Source organism: Agelaius phoeniceus, chromosome W (genome assembly GCF_051311805.1).
Source record: "Agelaius phoeniceus isolate bAgePho1 chromosome W, bAgePho1.hap1, whole genome shotgun sequence".
NCBI lineage: Eukaryota > Metazoa > Chordata > Aves > Passeriformes > Icteridae > Agelaius > Agelaius phoeniceus.
The window spans coordinates 15048519-15070470 of record NC_135301.1 but is presented as its reverse complement, the minus strand read 5'-3'; the positions used below and the strand labels follow the sequence as shown (position 1 = coordinate 15070470).

Sequence of the window (21952 nt, the reverse complement as noted above, 5' to 3'; positions counted from 1 at the left end):
TCAAAGAACAATTCAAAAAGTTGAAAACATAAAGGGCTTTTTGCAGTCTCTTGGCAGGGGTGCCACCCACGGCTCTCCCTTTCTGTTGAACTAAGAGATGCTTGAGGGAGCCATGAGCCTGTTAAATGAAAGATTGGCCTGTTGGGGAATGAGGAATACCTGTTTTGTGCATAATTCCCCATAAGGAAAAAAAGGTAGGAACTTGATGGGAAGTATAAGCTGGGCCATTGTCTGTCTTTACTTCAGATGGGATACCAAGAGTTGCAAAAGCAGCAGTGAAGTGCCTACAGACATCTTTAGCTGTTTCCCCTGAATGGGCTGATGCATAAAGAGCACCAGAAAATGTATCAATAGAGAAATGAATGTATTTTAAACAGCGAAATTCAGAAAAATGGGTGACGTCTGACTGCCAGACTTGAAGGCTCTGAAGCCCTCTGGGATTAACACCTCCTGCAACAGAGGGAAAAGAACACCTTTGGCAATCAGGACAAACAGCAGTGATTCCTGAAGTGTGGCCTTTAGTAATGCCAGTGTCAAATCAAAGCGGCAGCATTTTGGTGAAAAACAAATAGCTCAATTTAGCCTGTTTATGGTGGTTTTACATTAGAAGTACTTACAGAAGTGACTTTCTAAGAGAAGCTGCTAGCAATTTTTTCTGTGTCTGGCAAAAAAAGACCAATCAGTAATTAGCTTTGAGAATTGACAATTTTTTAAACTATTAAGGAAACTGTACATGCTTCTGTGAAGACACATGTAAAAGACTAAAAAGCTCAGGAAGGTCTCTTTTCCTTCCAGTCTGAAAGCAGGTAACGAGGCCGGCCCAGCCCCTGTCTAGGCTGGGCTGGGCTGGGCAGCCCCTGCTGCAGGCCAGGTCCCTTCTCAGGGAGCTCGCTGGGCCCTATCGGCTGCCAGGCAGGGGGAGGGGAGGCTGGAGGGCCGAGGCCAGGCTGGCGTGAGAGACGGTCCGAAGTTTCCCTCCTTTGCCTCATGACCATTGCAAGGACAGAGACTAAGACCCTGAAGACCCTGATCGGAGTTCTGGCCTGGTTGAGGTGGATGCTTGCCAAGTGATTGTTTGCAGGTGTGCTTGCTGTGCCACCATGGTACACTGCTTCGAGCAGGGACTGGCAAGGACTGGCTCACTCTGTACACTTACACCTGTTTCATGATCCCCACTCATCACAATAGCCCATGAATTTCCCCACCTCTCGACCAGATGCCACCAGCTTTAGAGAAAGACTAACTTTCTGAGGTAACTTTGGTGATCCCCAAGGACAGAGATTGAAGCTCCCCCCCCAAGGACTGAGACTGAGACCCTAAAAATTCTAACACAGGGGAGCTGGCCTGAAGGAAACGGGATGTCTGCCAAGTGTTGCCTTCAGATGTGTTCACTGGACCAAGACTGGTTTCCCATGGAAACCAGTCCTGAAACAATGGGTCCTGCTCACTGCTGGGACTGGTTTGCCCTGTTCGAAACTGGACTGTCTGGACTTGTTCTCAACGTAGTTGTTCTCCACTGTCCTGTACCTGTTCCCTCCTCTCCCAGTGGAAGACTATAAAAGACCCCTGAGTTAACCAAAGACTTTGAGATTCTCCCCGACATGGCAAGACGGATCTATTGGCCAGACCACGGGGATCTCGTCTCTCCGCTGGTAGCTATCCCCCCCCCCCCCCGCCTTGTCTCTCTCTATCCTTTATCTCCTTTCTAATCCTTCTATTGCATTTGCTGTGGGCACTCAATAAAAGGTGCATTTGTTTTGATTAATACTGAAAGTCCCCTACTGTGTGTTTTTTGCACTCTGAGATCAGTAAAGCGAACCATCACGAGCCCCACTTGTACTAGCAGATTGTGACATTTAAAATGGCATAATGAACAGGATTTCTGTTAGACAGAAGAGGTGCAGGTTCTGTGTAGTCTGTAACAGGGCAAGGATGTTTCGCTCCAGATGCACCTAGCTCGCCACTCTGAAAGAGTGAGCAGTATCTAGAAAGCAAGGGGGGTGACTCGAATTTCCCGCAAACTGCACTTGCCTAGGTGAAAAAAACATCCACACTCGTTTCAAGGCTCTGTCTTCAGAAATTCACAAAGGATCTCCTAGTGCAAAAGGCGAGACTGGGTTTTTTTTGGTTTTGTTGTGTGTATGAATTTTTGACTGCTTGGTGTAGCGAAGAGACATCCAGAAATTTATATTGAAGGAGTACCTCCCAAGCAGCTTTGGTCTGTTCACCCACACAGGGAAGTGAAGGGAGACACAGCAAAAGCTGTGTGGTTGTGTAACTTAAGTCTATACCTCCCTGTAGTGGTTTTCTGGTCCCTTCACAAAATGAGTGAAAACCTCAGCGCAAAAATTAAAGCTGAATTTTATGCTCTACTAGCTAAACATAATGACAAACCTTCTCCAGGAGGAGAAGAATGGGCACAGAGTAACTGGTTTAATTTGGAAAATGTTATTGATAGAGTATGTTCTTTGCAACATGAAGCAAAATTTAAACTGGGCAAAAATAAAACTATTTTCTGCTCAGTTTTGGGGGCTTGTCTTACAGCAGCTATAGAAACTTGCTTGAAGCGAAGAAGTGAAGAAAAAGCTATAATAGACTCCTTTCAAAACCTAGTTGAAATTTTGCAAAAACAATTAGATGAAGAAAGGAATGAGAATCGTTTATAACAGGCTGCCTTGAGAGATGAATATTTTAAGAATTCACAGAATGCTGATTCCTCAACAGAGGTGGAGGAAAAAGAAACTCCTCACATTAGTCAGATTTATCCCCATAAGGAACTTGAAGTAGTAAAAAATTGTGGGGAAAACTGCTGCCCTCATTTGAGACCCCTGGTCAAAACAGAATATAATTATATTAATGATGAAGATTTTGAACCACATATCACAACTAAAATACCATACAGTGCTACCAGATTTCTAAACTAAAGAAACAATATGGGCGGCTTCCACAAGAATCAGAGACAGAATATGTCTTCAGAGTGTCCTGTCGCAGACATCTTTTCACTAAAAACCCTTTCTTTAGGATTTTTCCTTCTGAGAAGCTAAGAGGCCTCAGAGACAGAATGTAAACAATGGTTATCTGCTGCTGTGGAATGCAACAGGTCCACCTGTGATTGGCCCATCTTGGATGTTTATAATTAATGGCCAATTAAGGACCCAGCTATCTCGGACAGAGTCCGAGAGACCTGCCTTTGTTATCATTCTTTCTTTTCTATTCTTAGCTTAGCCTTCTGAGGAACCTTTTCTTTCTTTTCTTTTTAGCATAGTTATAATGTAATATATATATATCATAAAATAATAAATCAAGCCTTCTGAACATGGAGTCAACATTCTTGTCTCTTCCCTCATCCAAGAACCCCTGTGACCACGGTCACAGTGTCCCTCACTGGTGGAGATCAAATTAAATTAACTGAACAGGAGGCCAGCGGATATTGGGGACATGGAGTTTTCTTAACAACAGGAGATAAGAATGAGACATGGTCCCTGACACAGCGCACAGCTTTCTGGGCCGGGGGAATTAATCCTTTGGAAAGGGGAGACCCTTTAGCTATAGTTAGTACCCCTGACCAACTTTTGGAAAGTGTCCACAAAGCCACCTGCCTGCAAATGAGTCATGAAAAGAGATTGACTCCTAGTTTTGAATCCTTGATGCAATTTCCTGTGAAGCCTGAACTGATGACCCCTTTAATTCGAGGGCTTCCAGAATCACTTAAACCTACAGCAATTACTTTACAGAAAACCATAATGGCCTTGGGTCCTGTAGAGAGACTAGATAGATTCCTTGGTAACCCAACTGACGAAACTGGATCTACTAATCCTGGTTTCACTCCATACTCCGCCTCCTCACAGCCCCCAGCTTTTCAGTCTAATTCACCTGCCAGTGGCCGTAAAGTTTGGACATAGAGTGAGGTTGTGGTAGATTTGATTAATTATAGTAGAAAATATGGACCTGTAAAAACCCTGGAGGGGAAATCAGAAAAAACAAAAGGTATTTGGTTTATCAGGGCTCCTCACAGTGAAAAATTAGAAAAGGGAAAACAGATCTCTAACCGTCAACCGTTGGTCGTTGTTGGGAGTAAAAAGGGGGGGTCCCCAGAGAGGTGATGGATGGTTTGCCCCTTGATAAATTACAGAAAATAGTATGTAATTGGCACTATCAAAAACCAAATTTATCGGTTCAACCCAGTGCACCCCTCTCTTCTCAGAATCCAGGCAGCAAGCCAAAACAAACCCTCTCCAATCCTCTCCCTCAGAATCTAGGATGTGAGCCAAAACAAACACAGAACCAGGGAAACTAGGTTCTCTGCCCCTTACAAGTGAGCGAAAGGATGGAGCATAGATGTGTTAGCGTTCAAAAACACATAATCACATAAGCGATTATATGCAGTGCTTTTTATTTAAGAGCTCTGGGAATCGGGGTAGTTTCCACCCAAATCTGATTCCGACCATACATTCGAGGTGAACGTGTTTTATACTCTATCGTTACATAACTTTCATGTTAATTATTAAACTTATATTGTTCTGTTGTATACACAGATTTCAGCTAAACATAGTCCCCTTTAAATTTCCAACATAGTTTCTCATGATTCTTCTTATGGTTATATAATAATTATATTTAATTACTAAACAATCACCACATCAAACAATTATATCTTTTATCATACTGCTTACACAGGTGCAGTTGATCTGGGAAAACACAAAGCCTAATATTTTCAAAGACGATTTTTAACATTTTCCAGGGCTCCCCTATCATTCTCCCCCCTTTGAAAGCATTTTCACTTCACTGTAGGTGTAAATGTTTTCACTTGATACAGTCCTTTATTTCTCAATTGATACTTGGCGTTCTTCAAATCCAGGGTTGATGTGGATGCTATCACGAACTGGAGAATCAGAAGATGGTGGGCGTGGATCTCATGTCAGTGCCTTAATTATTTTCTGGTTCCAGGACGTTTTCTTCTGTATCTCTCCCTTTAAAATGCTGTAAACTAACCAATTGCTAAGAATACAATTAGTAAGATTATCACCCTCTCAATGATAGATTTAATCCATGAACTCACATTCCACCCTAACCCTTTAAAGATTTTTCCTAACCAGCTTGTAGTCATGTCCTTTTGCTCTTCTTGTGCTTCACGCTCTATTTGTTTCAACTGATTGATGTCATATTCTACATCTGCAGTTACATTTGGGATATGAATGCAGCAATGATCAACTTGTCCCTTTAAAAATCCACATACTCCATGCTCTTTCAGGAGTAGCCAATCTAAGGCTAATCGATTTTGTAAAATCATCTTTGTGGTGGCTTGTAATTGTACGTTTAATACTTCAAATCCTTCCCGGTTGACTCTTGCCAGTCTATCTACCTGGCCTGTAAGTTTGTACAGCATCTCCCTATTCTGATAGTTTGCTATAGGACCAAGTAATGAATCTAGGGCCCACCCAAATTTCACTCCACTAGAGGGTTCTTGCCAAGTGTCATCTGGATTCTCATTGTCTAGAACTTCTCATCTTGCTCTTATCTGCAGAAGTTCATGTTTTCCATTAATTGGGGACTTTTTCCAAATTGGACATAAGGTTGGAAGGTCTAAAGTAATTTCCTTTACTTTCCCATCTACAGGCAGATGTGTTGTCCAGGTACCATCGCTTGCTGCCCATACAAATTGTCCTGGACCTCGGACTGTAATTCTGGTACATCCTATGACTGCTTTATAATTCACTCTGCCTTGTTTATGTTTGATCCCTCTGCAAGCACAACCAATTTGTAGGGCTATTGCCAGGGGTGGCATCTGTTTTATCTCTACATCATCAGAAGTGCACTCATAAGTTTTGTTACATGCCCACCAACTTACTTTGTCTGCCCTCGTTCTGCTACTAGTGGCAGTGTTCGTTACTGCTGGATCTGTTTCATTCTCGGAGCCTTCCCACTTAATACAGCATGGGCTGCTTGCCATATATTGGAATCTTTGAAGAATACTCACAGACCACGCACTGTCCCAAGGCTCTATCTGATCTTTCTGATCCTTGGCCTCACACTTCCATGCCAGAGTGGTTTCTGTAACATTTTCTATAATCTTTTATAGTGTGGTAAATAGCATTGCCATTGTGTGATGCCTCCTGATTCTCCCATAGGGGTTCCTAGTATGCCATCACTTAGAATACAGTCTTTCTGGCCCATGGGTATCATCCATGTTCCTATTTTCTCCCAAGGTTCCTTGATTACTTGCCTTGATTCAGGTACCTGTTTACATGCAATTGTTTTGTTCTTTTGTATTTCAGGTAGTTTTGATGTTATGATTCCCCAATTTACTGGGTCTCCTGCTGCCTTTGGTATTGGAAGACAGGCAGTTATTCTACTGGTGTTTTGCATTTTGGCAAAATCTTTGACTAATCCAATCATTACATTCTCAGCACGAACTGCATTAGAAATTTTTATCACCTGTGTTTCTGCTTGTACCTCTCTCTTCATTCTAGAATGAAGAGTAGTTAGTTGATCATTTTGCATTCCACATCCCAAAGACATTAATGACCATAACGTCAGCACAATTACTGATAGCATTCTCAAAGAATTAAACACATCTTATCTGCAGCCTTGGGGGTTCCACAGTTAAGACGGTCCGTGATTCAGGATGGATTTTTCTTCATTCGGGTATAGTGAATCCAGGGGTCCACGCCAGCTACTTTGACTGCTGTAAAGGTGGTCAGTAGTACCTGATGGGGTCCACTCCACTTTTCTTTCAGCGGTTCTTCGTTCCAGTTCTTGATGTACACCTCGTCTCCTGGATGTATGGTTTGAACTGGATTCTCGAGAGTTAGTGGTCTATTCCACACGAGGATGCTCCGGAGCCAAGCTAAAGTTTTCCCGAGAGACAGAACATAATTATACACTTCCTGCTTTCCTGTGATGTGTACATTAGGGTTAGGCTCAGGAGATTCATATGGTTTCCCATACAATATCTCATAAGGACTGACTGACATCCCACTCCTAGGCTTTATCCGAATTCTCAACAGTGCTATTGACAGAGCCTGGGGCCATTGCAATTTGGCTTCTTGGCATATTTTACTGATTTGCCTTTTTAGTGTCTGATTCATCCTCTCTACCTGTCCACTTGACTGGGGTCTCCACGGTGTGTGGAGGTCCCCGGTTATCCCCAGAAATCGACTTACCTCTCTTACCACTGTAGCTATGAAATGGGGCCCCCTATCTGATGATACCCCTAGGGGTACCCCGAACCTGGGAATAATCTCTTGTAGAAAACACTTAACTGTTTCCTTTGCTTGGTTCGTGCGACAGGGAAGGACTTCTTGCCACCCAGAGAATGTGTCAAGCCCCACTAACAGGTATTAGTATCCTCGAGTTCTTGGCAGTTCTACAAAATCTACCTGCCGATAGTCTCCTGGCTCTATTCCTATCTGATTTCTTCCTAGCTGTGATTGTCGCCTAGCCACTGGGTTGTTTTTCAAGCAGATATCCCATTTTGACATTACTGATTTTGCCATTGTTAACATCCCTACTGAAATTAAACTTTGCTTTAGCAATTTTATCAATGCCTCTGCACCCTGATGACATTTGTTATGTTTAATTTGTAGAACTTCTCTCATTATCAAGGGGGGTACCCCTATTTGTCCTTGTGCAGTCACATACCATCCCTCTGAATTCTTTTGTGCATTTAGCAAATGTGCCAGTCTCTCATCTCCTACTGAATATTTTCGTTCTGGAGGCAAATTGAATTGGGATACATTAAGCTTTAAAGGTATCAATGCCATTGTTGTTTGCACCTCTCGAGCAACCTGTCGGGCTGCCCAGTCTGCTTTTCGATTTCCCTCACAGATTTTGGAGTTTCCTGATTGGTGTGCTTTACAGTGTATAATTGCCACTTGTTCAGGTTTTTGTACTGCTTTTATCAATTGCAGGACTCCATCTTGATGTTTAATGTGCGTACTTCAAGAAGATAATAAACCTCTTTCTTTCCACAGTGCTCCGTGTACATGCACCACTCCAAAAGCATATTTTGAGTCAGTCCAGATATTTACCTTTTTCCCTTCACTCAATTCTAGTGCCCTGGTTAAAGCAACCAGTTCTGCCTTCTGGGCGGATGTATTTGGTGGTAATGCCTTTGCCTCTACTACTGTACTGACTGTGGTTACTGCATATCCAGCGTATCTGGTTCCGTTTTCCACGAAGCTGCTCCCATCTGTAAATAGCTCCCACTCTGGCTGCTCTAGTGGCACGTCTTTCAGGTCTTCTCTTGCTGCATAGGTGTACTCTATTACCTCTACACAGTCATGCTCTAATGGGCCTTCTTCAGTTGTGGTACCTAGGAACAAAGCTGGATTCAAAAGCTTAGTTGTTTTTAATGTGACATCATCCTGTTCAGTCAGGACTCCCTGGAATTTCATCATCCTGCTTGGGGATAGCCAATGGCCCCCCTTCTGTTCTAAGAAAGTGGTTACCATGTGTGGTACATAGACATCTGTGTGCCTTCCCATAGTAAGCTTCCCGGCTTCTTGTATCAGAAGCACAGTGGCTGTGACTGCCCGCAGACATGAAGGCCGCCTGGCACTTATGTTATCAAGGTTTTTGGAAAAGTAGCCCACCGGCCTTTTCCAGCTCCCCAGACGTTGGGTCAGGACTCCTAGTGCTAGGCGCAGCCTCTCATGTACAAACAGCTGAAAATCTTTAGACAGATCAGGTAACCCTAATGCTGGAGCAGTTGTCAGTGCTTCCTTTAATTGTAGGAAGGCTTCTTTCTGTGGCTTGCCCCAGGTGAATGGCTGCGTCTTCTGAGCTTCATACAGGGGCTTCGCAATCAGTCCATACTCCATGATCCACAGGCGACACCATCCTGCCATCCCGAGGAAGACTTGCACCTCATGTAAATTCTGGGGCTCTGGAATAGCACAAATCCCTTGGATATGGTTAGTACCTAGTTTACGTTGCCCTTGTGAAATTTCACATCCCAGGTAAATCACAGTCTGTTGGGCAATTTGTGCCTTTCTTCTGGATACTTTGTAACCTCCCATTCCCAAGGAATTTAAAATCTCAGTGGTTACCTTTATGCAGGTTGCTTTTTCTCCTGTAGCTATTAGTATATCATCAACATACTGCAACACTGCAACAACAGGTGCTGGTCTCTGGGTACTTGCCCATTTTCGGTCCAAATCTTCAGCTCCTTTGCCAGTTGGTTTCCGAATAGGGTCGGCGAGTTCTTATATCGTGTCTAGGTGAGCTGGGTCTTTCTCCCATTCCCTGGGTTTTCCCACTCACAGGCAAACAGTTTCCTCCTTTCTTTGTCATGGGGGATGCAGAAAAAGTCATCTTTTAAATCAATTACAGAAAACCATTTATATATCTCCTTTACGGATGTCAGCAATGTGTAGGGATTTGTTACCACTTGATAAATGTCCTTTGTTATTTTATTTATTGCTCTCAAATCTTGCACTAATCTATATTCACCATTTGGGTTCTTTACTGGAAATATTGGTGTATTAAATTCTGATTCACATTCTTCTAAAATTCGGTATTTCAAGAATTTCTCAATAATCTTTACTATTCCTTGCCGTGCTTCTGGTTTTATGGGATACTCTTTGACTTGTACAGCCCTCGCCCCTTCTTTAACTCTACATGCACTGGTTGTGCCAATTTAGATTTCCCTGGTATATCTGTCTCCCATACAGAGGGAATCACTGCATCTTCTACCTCCCTAGGGATAGAGGGAACAGGTTTTTCTTTGATCATTAATATCTGTCCCGTCTTTGATTCAGGTATTTTCATTATATGCTCTCCATTTTCAAAGGTTATTACCGCATCAAATTTCACTAGCAAATCTCTCCCTAAAAGCATAATTGGACACTCAGGTACATATAGGCATTCATGTGTTAAAACCTTGTTTCCAAAACACAAATCTAGGGGTTGCAAGAATGGCCGTTTTTCCTCTTTCCCTGTAGCGCTGACTACTGTTGTTTCCTTGTCCCCAATTTGTCCTTGCAAATCATTCAATACCAAGTATGTAGCTCCTGTATCTATTAGAAATTTGACCTCTTTAGGTCCTAATTGTATATTTATAACGGGTTCCTTAACTTGTTCTACCGGTTCTATGTCTAGTCAGCTGGTATACTGTGGGAACTCAGCACATCGTTCCCGATGTCCAGAGATGCCAGGAGAACCCTTGGGGGTCTCGGAAATCCTGGAATGTTGCCAGGAGTGTTTGGTGGCTTGATTTTGATCCATCCACAGAAGTGACAGCAGTTTGAGGACATGAGAATCATTTTAGAGTGAAGGGTGTAAAAGGGACACATTTATAAGGTGAAATATAAACTTTAAGGTTTTTGGTACAGGGGGGTTATGGAGACAAGATGGAGGGATCAGGGCGTGTCTCGTCCTTCTTCTTTCTTCTTCTTGTCTTCCATCTCCTGTGGTGATGTTGACACTTGGGGATTGGTTTATGGTGAAAGTGCACTTGCCAACATGGGTGAAAAGTATTGGAAAATAAAGGTAAATATCATGTACGTAGATTTTAGTATAAAAAGACATGACCGCCTCGTGGGTGGTCAGAGTGCCCTTGGCTGCCTTGCAGATCAGACCTCTGTTGGGCAGACAGATAATTTTGTAGATAAGAAACAATAAACAATCTGAAGACCGAAAAGCTGAAGAGTCCAGACTCGTCCTTTGAAACGCGTGCCACCCAAGAACCACCCTACCCGTGTCGGGGCAGAGACAGACAGCCGGACCCGACAGTATACTCCCCCAGGACCATCTCCTTGGTAACCTGCTGGAACTGATCGTCCTGGTGAAACTGGTTATTCAAGCTTGGACAATCTCGCCTCCAATGCCCCTCCCACTTGCAATATGCACATTGATTTAGGCTTAACCTTTGCGTGACTGGTCTCCTACCTCGACCATTCCTGTTACGTCCCCTGAAATTTGGGTTCCCTTTTCCTTGTATTACTGCCAACAGATTCTGCTGCTGCCTTTTACTAGCTTCTCTTTCGCGATTGTTATATACCTTCCAAGCAACTTCAAGTAGCTTATCAAATTCCTTAGTTCTTCCCCTTCTAATTTTTGCAATTTTCTACGAATATTGTCCTGTGACTGGCCCAAGAATATGAGAGCGTGCTGAACCTTTGCTTGTTCTGTGTCCATTTGGAGATCTGTATATTTTCTTGCTACCTCCTTAAGCCTCTCCAAAAACGCAGTGGGAGATTCCTTCTTTTCCTGCCGAACCTCATATAGTTTAGACCAATTTATAGTTTTGGGCACAGCATTCTGAACTCCTATTTGGATCCACTCCTGATATTTCCGTAATTTCCTCATATCGCAAAATAAATTAGGGTCCCATTTTGGATCCTCAATTGGGAAATTTTCATCTAAATTCCCTGTTACGAGTCCGTTTCTGATATCCTCTCTTGCCCTTTCTTTGGCTGCCTTAAGTACCATCTCTTTCTCAGTAGAATCCATCAAAGTATCTAATATTACTTGTATGTCATCCCAGTCCGAATTTTGAGATTTTATAACAATTTTTACTACTCGTGCCATTTTATCAGGATTTTCTCTATAAGTTCCGGCTGATTGTTTCCAAATAACTAAATCTGCAGGAGAGAAAGGCACTTTTATAAATACTGGCCCTTCCACTCCTACACCTTGTCGCAAGGGGGCAATTACAGCCCGTTTTTGTCTGCCTTTGTCTTTTCTATCCATAACTGGGGCAAGGTTAGACCGACTCCTGGTTCTGTTGGCTACCGGGGTCTTTGATTCTCTCTCTCGCCTTTCTATCACAGTTAGGTTTTGCTCATCTTCCGAGGAAGAGGAATCAGGTGATGATGGGAGAGGAGGATAAAGAGGGAAAGGTGTACTAGACGAGACAGGTTCAGGACTGGGTGGGTTAGGAGGAGGCAGTGGGATAGGGACAGATGGAACAGGTGGGATAGGGTTAGGTTCTCTTTCTCTTGTTCCAATTGGAGCTATCTCAAAATCAATATCTGTATAATTTTCCCTACTCAGGCTTTCTTTCAACGTCAAGTGTTCTAAACAACGTTCTTCACAAACCCCACACTTATTGCTTGCAGATGTTTTAACCATCATTAATTCACATTCATCCTGCCATTCTGGCTTTACCCATAAATAGAAAAACAAATCAACATACGGAACCTCATCCCATTTTCCTTCTTGTTTACAAAACGACATTAACTGAAAAATAGTGTTATATTGCAAAGTACCGTATTTTGGCCATTTTTCACCATTCTCCAAGGCATATCCTGGCCACCGTGTATTACAATAATCAATCAACTTAGCTTTACGTAATTCTTCCCCAAAATTACCCTGTTTCCAATGTGTTAATAAGCACCCCAAAGGAGAACGTTGCAGGATAGAGGTGTTGCCGCCCAAAATCCCTTTCAGTTTCTCCATTCCAAATATACCACAAATGCCGAACCTGCAACGCTTTCGCGATTGTCTTATGAACGGCACCTAGGCTTGTACCAGCAGGAATTCCTTTAGCCCAACCAAGCGTAGCTTTCACTGTGTCTTATTGGCAGACACCCAAACCAAAGTAAAAAGCACCTTACCTTTCTCCCGGGGACATTGCGAGCGGCAGAAGCCGTCGCAGCCAATTGAGCTCCCCAAGAATCCCTCGGTGCCGGCTGGAGTGTGGTCGAGTCGCGAAACTCACTTCAGCAGCACCCACAGGGTCCCATCTGGGGTCACCAAAATGTTAGCGTTCAAAAACACATAATCACATAAGCGATTATATGCAGTGCTTTTTATTTAAGAGCTTTGGGAATTGGGGTAGTTTTCCACCCAAATCTGATTCCGACCATACATTCGAGGTGAACGTGTTTTATACTCTATCGTTACATAACTTTCATGTTAATTATTAAACTTATATTGTTCTATTGTATACACAGATTTCAGCTAAACATAGCCCCCTTTAAATTTCCATCATAGTTTCTCATGATTCTTCTTATGGTTATATAATAATTATATTTAATTACTAAACAATCACCACATCTAACAATTATATCATTTATCATACTACTTACGCAGGTGCAGTGATCTGGGAAAACACAAAGCCTAATATTTTCAAAGACGATTTTTAACATTTCCCAGGGCTCTACTATCAGATGTATTTGAGAATGCTCACTAAAAATAAATCAGGAGATGTATTGATCACAGCTATCATGGGCCCCAAACGGGCACCTGTAACCTTTCTGGTTGACACTGGGGCACAAATCTCTGCACTAACAACAAAGGCTGCCCAGAAGTGTGGAATTGTTCCAACAAAGAAACAATATTGTGTTCTTAATGCTTTAGGAACTACTGAATCTATGAATGTGGCCTTAGTAAAACTCATGCTCCTTGGAGAGGAGAATCAATTAGTTGTCAAAATGGTAATTGGGGATATTCCAAACAATTTATTAGGGATGGATGTTCTTGCTGGGAGGCAGTGGGAAGATTCTGAGGGATTCCTGTGGTCATTTGGCATGCCACATCTTAACATTAGACTGCTCCAAGCTGCACCCTCCCTACCATTTAGCAAAATTCCTAATGTAAAACAATACCCTCTTCCCTCTGGCGCCAAAGAGGGCATCAAACCAGTTATACAGGACTTGCGAGACCAAGGAGTTATAGTTAATACTTATTCTCCTTTCAACTCACCAGTGTGGCCAGTTCAAAAACCCAATGAGAAGTGGAGGTTGACAGTAGACTTTGTCAGGCTTAATGCAAACACAGACCCTCTTACGTCAGCGGTTCCAAATTTAGCTGAATTAATAACATCAATTCAAGAAAAGGCTCACTCAATCATGGCAACTATAGATGTCAAAGACATGTTTTTTATGATACCTATACAGCCAGAAGATATGGACCGCTTTGCCTTCATGTGGGAAGGACAGCAATACACTTTCACTAGGCTTCCCCAAGGTTACAAACACTCACCCACTTTGGCCCACCACGCTTTAGCCCAAGAATTAGAAAAGATACCCAAACCTGACAATGTAGCTGTTTATCAATACATTGATGATATCCTTGTGGGAGGAGATGAAATCTAAGTAGTGGAAGACATCCAACAAAAAATAATCTCCCATTTAGAAAGTCTTGATTTGCAAATTCCCGCAGAGAAAATTCAAAAAGCCTCTCAGGAAGTAAAGGTTTTGGGAATTTGGTGGAAAGGAGGTATGACATGTGTTGTAGTGTGTTTTTATACTTTGTAATACTTTGAAGTAGTTTTGTTTTGTATCCCCGTATTTTTCCCAAATGGTTTATCCCAGATTGTACCCCCCTCCCTTTACCTGGGTAATCCCTCTCCCTGGCTGAGATCATCCCCAAACCCCCACCCTGGCTCTCTGTCAATCACTCAGCATCCCATCCCCTCCATCTAGAAGCTTCGGTCCTGGACGTCAAGTGATTAGCCAGAGGCTAGGGGTCATCCCCCCCAAGCCTTGCCCCATACGCTGTCCTAAATGTCTATCCCCCAGTACCCATCCCTTAGGGTTACTTATTGGTTAGTAAAATGTTATCTACTTTTGGTTTCCACCTCCCTTTAAATGCAACCTTGGCACATCTCCTGGGGCTCTCAGCAGAAGGCCCCCTGAGGTGTAGGAGCTCCCCAGAGCCCCAGAATAAAACCTTGGATTAACCCCTGATAAGAGTCGGCCCTTTATCTTCTACCGATGTCTCTGGTGTCTCTTCTGCTGCAAAGGTGACCAGCCTAGGTGCCCTCAGTATCCTTGGGGCATAAGAGAGTGTCTCCCCACTGTTGGCCATGTCGGGGCTGCCCCCCTCTGTCTGCCAACTCAGGACTGGCCGAGGGTTCCTGAGAGGCTCCCCAGAGGGACAGAGACAGATTGGCGACCAATGTGTAGCTCTGAGACCATCCCCAGAACTCACGGACGGGGCTCGGACATTCTTTCAGACTGTTCACCAAAGCCTTTGACCGGCAAGTTACCTCAGTAAGAACACACTCAGTTTTAATGAGTTGCTTTTCTGTGGACGAGACTGGTAGCTCTTGAAGCACCGTCAGTTTCAGGTGGAAGTCATCATCCAGGACCCCCCTTTTTCCTGTCCTACAGCTGGATTGGTAAGTACCTTTTTCTTGTTTCTCCCCTCTTCAGGAGGGGGGTGTTTCCCTGCCTTTGTTTTTAGGCTCGCTGCGGGAGCCAAGGTATTTTTTTCTCTATTTTTGGCAGGCTGCCAGCTGCAGGCGTTTGTTTCTTTTCTTCACCCCCCCCCCCCCCCCCCCCACCTGGGCTGTTGTGGTGTGATGTAGTAGCCTGTCTCAGTTATCCCAGTTCCTTCCCCTCCCTTACCCCCTGCTGAGTGCTGTCCATCAATCTTGGCATTCCAGAAAGGGCGTCGTATGATTGGCGAAGTTCAAAAGATGCCTCTCAGCCCTGGGGACATTGGGCCACCCAGGTGTCATTTGTCCCCTGAGACTCCCCCCCCTTACCTGGCTGCTGGGATCCCTACCCCTTCCCTCCCCCTCTCCCCAGGGTTAAAAGACACAGCAACCACGCGGTTTGGTAGTTCTGTTAGAGCTGTTGCTGGATTCAGAGGCCTGTGTGCCAGGAATAAATTTCTGGATCAAAACCCTCTAGCAGAACTGACTCCTTTCCTTCACCTCGCCTTAAAGCTTCTCCGCCAGAGGTAAACCTGAGCTCCTGCATGCCTGGACTTGTCCCAAGTGCCCAGCTGCAGCATCCAGCTAGCCAAAGGTGTCTCTGAGGTGAAACAACCACAGCTGCCACTTTTGATCAAGCAGCAAGGGCCAGATGAGCCCAGGCACGTTCCATCCAGCTATATTGGTATTTAATTCCTATATTTTGGTGCCCAACATGAGGCAGCTCAATCCTGCAGCCCCGAGAAGACATCCCAGAACCTCAGAACCTCGGAAAGACTTTAAGGCAGCTTAGCGTCCACTGGCAGAGCTTTGACAGCATAGCTCTCCAGCAGAGACTTTGGGACTTATCCCACAGAAGCCTCGTTCTGCGCCTCTGGAAAGTGCAGCTCCTTTCTGGTGAGCAAATTTTCCAGAGGAGAATAGGGCAGCCCCTCTTGCCCTGGAGGAGTCCTATTCAGGTGAAGAGAAGACTCTGCCAGACCACGCCACCAACAGCATTGATTTGGGGTGAGTATATCTGCTCTCAGCGCGGTGCGAGTCGGCTCCGGTTTCAGGTTTGCTGCGTGGTGCGGGCAGGGGAGGCTTTTTCTATCCCCCGGTGTGGTGTGGCGAGTTCCAATTCTGTGCCGCTGCCGGCAGCACTTTTAAAAGCAGTTTGAGCAGCTGCGTTGTGAAGGGCTAAAAGTCTGCATGTTTTCGCTTCTTAACCACGGTTTTTGGAAATCGGTAGCTGATTTGGTTTTGTTTTCGGTTGGTGGGAGATTGTACTATGCCTTTTACATCTAAAATGGGTTCTAAGTTAAGCACAGCACAAAAAGGAGTGTATTATCAGATTGTTGGAATTTTAGTTAGTGGAAATGTAATGTTCTCTAAAGGAAAATTGAAACGGTTTATAAGGTGGCTTTTTCTCCACTTACCACAAATTTCTCCTGAAGAAGTCCACAATATTCAATTCTGGGACAAAATAGGGCATGAATTGATAACCTTGGGAAAGTCTGGGAATACGTCTTTGTAGAGAGCTTTTTGGAGAATTGGTTAGCTGAGAAAGGACATTCCGATGTGATACCGATGGATAAGGGTAAGAGAAACAAGCTGGGAACTGAGCAACCGGTGCCTAATTACTGACGAAGGTCACAGTGACCTTCTCTAAAACGGGAAGACGGGGGAGAAAATTGCTTGCCAGAAAATGTAGCTATCCCAAGGTAGAGAAATTAGAAGAATGTACACATAGAAGCAAAATAATTGTTAAGAGATAGAAGTAGGTGTGTTTGATCTAAGTGTGCTTTAACCAATAATGAGCTCGGCTTTTGCAATATGTATAAGCTTCATTAACACTGATATAAATATGTGTGGAGTTTCAATAAACTTCGGGATTTGCTAATCATCACATATGGTGTGTCGCATCTCTCCCGCCGATACGACAAATGGTGACCCCGGACGCGTTCTTTCAGGACTAGCCACGGTCGGAGGTGTAAAAGTCAAGTGCAGGTCCTTTCGCGGCTGGGGATGGCAAAGAACACCGCTGAAAGAGGAAGGTGCCAAGTGCCCCGGGTGAGCTCAGAGGAGTGCCCGGCTGCTACGTGCTGCCGGACCTGAATAGAGCCGCAAGAAGCGCGCTATCGTCGTTAAAATGGATAAAGACAGGCAAGCAGCATATTATTTATTTACTGACTTTTTACGAGGGCGTCAGATTAGAGGAATAGATTTACAGAAAGAACTTCCTGGGTTGTTAGCTTATGGGTGTGCACAGGGGCTTTTTCGTAATCCACATACAGTGCATGAATTGTCGGGGTGGCGTATATTCGGGGATAAGCTGTGGCACGCAGTCATAGATGACGATAAGACCGCGAAAAAGTGGGGGAAGTTATGGCGAGTCGTTCATGATGAATTGCTAAAATACCAGGCAGAGGAAAGAGCTGCCCGGCTAGGCCAGTGCAGCTCGTGAAAGGAACAGGAGTTATGGGGACTGGTTTGGTTCCCCGCTGCCTCCTGTTACGTCCACAGTCAATCTGCCGCCGGCATCGCCTTCTACCTTAAACGGCAGTTCCCCACCCCCATTGGTTCCTGCTTTAAGCAGCACGGCCCCACCAGCTTCGGCGCCTGTTTTGACGGGCACCCCCTCACCGATTTCGGTTCCTGCCTCAGGTGGCGGTCTGCTGCCAGCACCGGCATCTGCAATAAGCAGCGGCTCCCCGCCAACCCCAGCCCCGGCTCCAGACAACGGCTCCCCGCCGCTACCAGTTCCTCTTTCGGGCAGCAGCCCCCCCCCCGCGTGTCCTCCAGCCGTGCCATCCGCGCCGCCTGTCCCGGTGTTAAGCCCTACACCTCCTCCGCTTAGTGGTTCGACCGTCCCCGGGTCGGACGGTGACCTTGCAAGGGCCGTTGCTCAGCAGCGAAGGGAGGCATGGGCGGCGGTAGCTAAAGAATTTATGGACACGGGGGATGAGGAGGCAAGATCGGCTGCTATGGAAATGGCCTGCCCGGTGATCTATTCTCCCCAGCCGGGGGAGGGTTTCAAGCCACAATAACTGCCCTGGACTGGAAACTGTTATCGCAGTTACGATCCACAGTTAGTCAATTTGGAGTAACTAGTGAACCCACAAAACAAATGCTGGATTACATCTGGGGCACTCAGGTTTTGCTGCCGGCAGATTGCAGGACGGTAACGCGGCTCATTTTTACTCAACACCAACAGCTTTTATTTAATGCCCATTGGCAGGCGATTTGTCAGCAATGTGTCGCAGTGGTACGGCAACCAGGAGACCCGTTATATGGGGTGACCCTGGAGGAGTTAATGGGGTTTGGGCCGTTTCTTAGAACGGAGGCACAAGCATTGATTGGGCCCGAAAAGTGCAGGGAGGCTATGCGGTTAGCACGTTTAGCTATCGACAGAATTAAGGACCCGGGAGGAATTCCTTCTTACATGGGAATGAAGCAAGGTACGGAAGAGTCTTTTGGAGCTTTTATAGACAGGGTAGCCAGCGCTATTGAACGAGCAGGAGTCCCTGAATTCATGAAAGGGTCCATGCTCAAACAATGCGCACTTCAAAACGGCAATCAGCTTACCAAGAATGTGATAAATACCCTGGGGGCTAATTGGTCTATAGAGGAAGCTTTAGAGCGATTAGCTAATGTCCCGCTGGGATCGCAGGCAATGTTAGTAGATGCTATTAAAGAGCTAGGGGTCGGGTTGCAGAAGCAGGCAGAGTCCTCCCAAAACCAAGTACTGGCAGCCCTTGCCCCGCTCCAAGCAGCTGCAATAAATGCTCCACGAGCTCCATCCACTAGCCGATGCAGGTGCTACCGATGTGGAGGAACGGGACATGCGCGACGGGACTGTCCCGCCGTCAGTGTTTGGTGTAGCCGTTGCCGCCTGGACACCCACAATACCGGAATCTGCAGACGCCGCTCGGGAAACGGCAGAGCCAGCGCACCCGCCAGCCGCCGCGCCCAGACACAAATTGCAGCTGTCACAGCTTCAGCTCAACCTGCCTCCAGCCCGCAACTGCCGGGAGCCTTGGACTAGACCTCGAAGCAGCAGCAGCCGTGACTTTGAGGACTACTCGCCCGGAAAAGGTTCCAACTGGGGTAAAAGGGCCACTCATTATTGACGGCTTACCTATGGGGGCTCTGCTTTTAGGGCGTTCCTCGGCTACGATGATGGGATTATTTGTTTTATCTGGAGTAATAGATGCTGATTACACAGGAGAGATTTCTATTATGGTGCATACTCTTTTTCCACCGATGAGGATCGAAAAGGGACAAAGGATAGCTCAATTAATTCCTCTGCAGCAGTTGGCTAAGACTGTACCCCCTCGCCAGGCACAGTCCAGAGGAGAGCATGGATTCGGATCCACGGGGGGCCTTGCCCTTTTGACGATGAACTTAAATGAACGGCCAAAGAGCACTGTTATTTTGGACTATCAGGGCGAAAGGCGAACCTTGGAAGGACTGCTAGACACTGGCGCAGACTCCAGCATTGTGAGTCCGGATTTTTTGCCCCACAATTGGCCATTGCAGTCAACTACTATGCCAGTAACCGGAGTTGGAGGCCTGACACTTGCAAGGAAGACACCCATGCTATCTGTGACGGTTGAGGATAAGACGGTATGAGGTGTTTTGTCAGTTGTACCTTTGCCTCCTACGGTGCAGTGCCTTATCGGTCAGGACATTCTGGCTCAGATGGGTGTGGTTTTGACAAATGAGCACCCTTTAGGCTAAGGGCCATTGCATGGACTTTCCCAATCCCATTGACCTGGACCACGAACACTCCGGTATGGGTTAAGCAGTGGCCTTTAAAAAGGGAAAGTCTCAAGCAGGTTCACATGCTGGTATACGAACAATATAAACAAGGACATTTACAGCTGTCAACAAGTCCATGGAACACGCCCATCTTTGTGATTAAGAAGAAGTCGGGAAAGTATCGCTTAATACATGATCTGCGGGCTGTGAATGAACAGATGGAGCCAATGGGAGCCCTACAACCTGGTTTACCTAACCCGGCTATGCTACCAAGGGACTGGCCACTTCTGATTATTGATCTGAAGGACTGCTTTTTTACTATTGCTCTGCATCCTCGAGATACTCGGAGGTTTGCATTCACTTTGCCGTCTTTAAACAGAGCAGAGCCGGACAAGAGATTCGAATGGGTTTCTCTTCCCCAGGGAATGCGGAACAGCGCCACCTTGTGTCAACTTTATGTCGCTGCAGCTCTACAGCCCTTGCGACATGCCTGGCCTGACACAATTATTTATCATTATATGGATGACATTCTATTTGCACAACCAGAACCTTTTGCGCGTCAAAAAATTCAGGCAATACATGATGCTCTGAAGCTCCATGGACTGACTGTAGCTCCTGAAAAAATTCAGTTGTCTGTGTAGAGAGCTTTTTGGATAATTGGTTAGCTGAGAAAGGACATTCCGATGTGATACCGATGGATAAGGGTAAGAGAAACAAGCTGGGAACTGAGCAACCGGTGCCCAATTACTGACGAAGGTCACAGTGACCTTCTCTAAAACGGGAAGACGGGGGAGAAAATTGCTTGCCAGAAAATGTAGTTATCCCAAGGTAGAGAAATTAGAAGAATGTACACATAGAAGCAAAATAATTGTTAAGAGATAGAAGTAGGTGTGTTTGATTATAGTGTGCTTTAACCAATAATGAGCTCAGATTTTGCAATATGCATAAGCTTCATTAACACTAATATAAAAATGTGTAAGCTTTCAATAAACTTCGAGATTTGCTATTCATCGCATATGGTGTGTCGCATCTCTCCCGCCGTTACGACAAATGGTGACCCCGGACGTGTTCCTTCGGGACTAGGGACGGTCGGAGGCGTAAAAGTCAAGTGCAGGTCCTTTCGCGGCTGGGGACGGCAATAAGCACCGCTGAAAAAGGGAAGGTGCCGGCCCTGGGTGAGCTCAGAGGAGTGCCCGGCTGCTACGTGCTGCCGGACCTGAATAGAGCCGCAAGAAGCGCGCTATCGTCGTTAAAATGGATAAAGACAGGCAAGCAGCATATGATTTATTTACTGACTTTTTACGAGGGCGTCAGATTAGAGGAATAGATTTACAGAAAGAACTTCCTGGGTTGTTAGCTTATGGGTGTGCACAGGGGCTTTTTCGTAATCCACATACAGTGCATGAATTGTCGGGGTGGCGTATATTCGGGGATAAGCTGTGGCACGCAGTCATAGATGACGATAAGACCGCGAAAAAGTGGGGGAAGTTATGGCGAGTCGTTCATGATGAATTGCTAAAATACCAGGCAGAGGAAAGAGCTGCCCGGCAGGCCAGTGCAGCTCATGAAAGGAACAGGAGTTATGGGGACTGGTTTGGTTCCCCGCTGCCTCCTGTTACGTCCACAGTCAATCTGCCGCCGGCATCGCCTTCTACCTTAAACGGCAGTTCCCCACCCCCAACGGTGCCTCCTTTAAGCAGCACGGCCACGCCGGCTTCGGCGCCTGTTTTGACGGGCACCCCCTCACCGATTTCGGTTCCTGCCTCGGGTGGCGGTCTGCCGCCGGCACCGGCATCTGCAATAAGCGGCGGCTCCCCGCCAACCCCAGCCCCCGCTCCAGACAACGGCTCCCTGCCGCTACCAGTTCCTCTTTCGGGCAGCAGCCCCCCCCCGCGTGTCCTCCAGCCGTGCCGTCCGTGCCGCCTGTCCCGGTGTTAAGCCCTACACCTCCTCCGCTTAGTGGTTCGACCGTCCCCTGGTCGGACGGTGACCTTGCAAGGGCCGTTGCTCAGCAGCGAAGGGAGGCATGGGCGGCGGTAGCTAAAGAATTTATGGACACGGGGGATGAGGAGGCAAGATCGGCTGCTATGGAAATGGCCTGCC

At 45.8% G+C, this 21952-nt stretch overlaps 1 pseudogene; it reads left to right on the top strand.

The window, feature by feature from the left end:
* The first annotated feature begins 987 nt into the window (after positions 1-987).
* On the top strand, positions 988-17945 carry LOC143696616 (uncharacterized; annotated as a pseudogene).
* The last annotated feature ends 4007 nt before the right edge of the window (positions 17946-21952 follow it).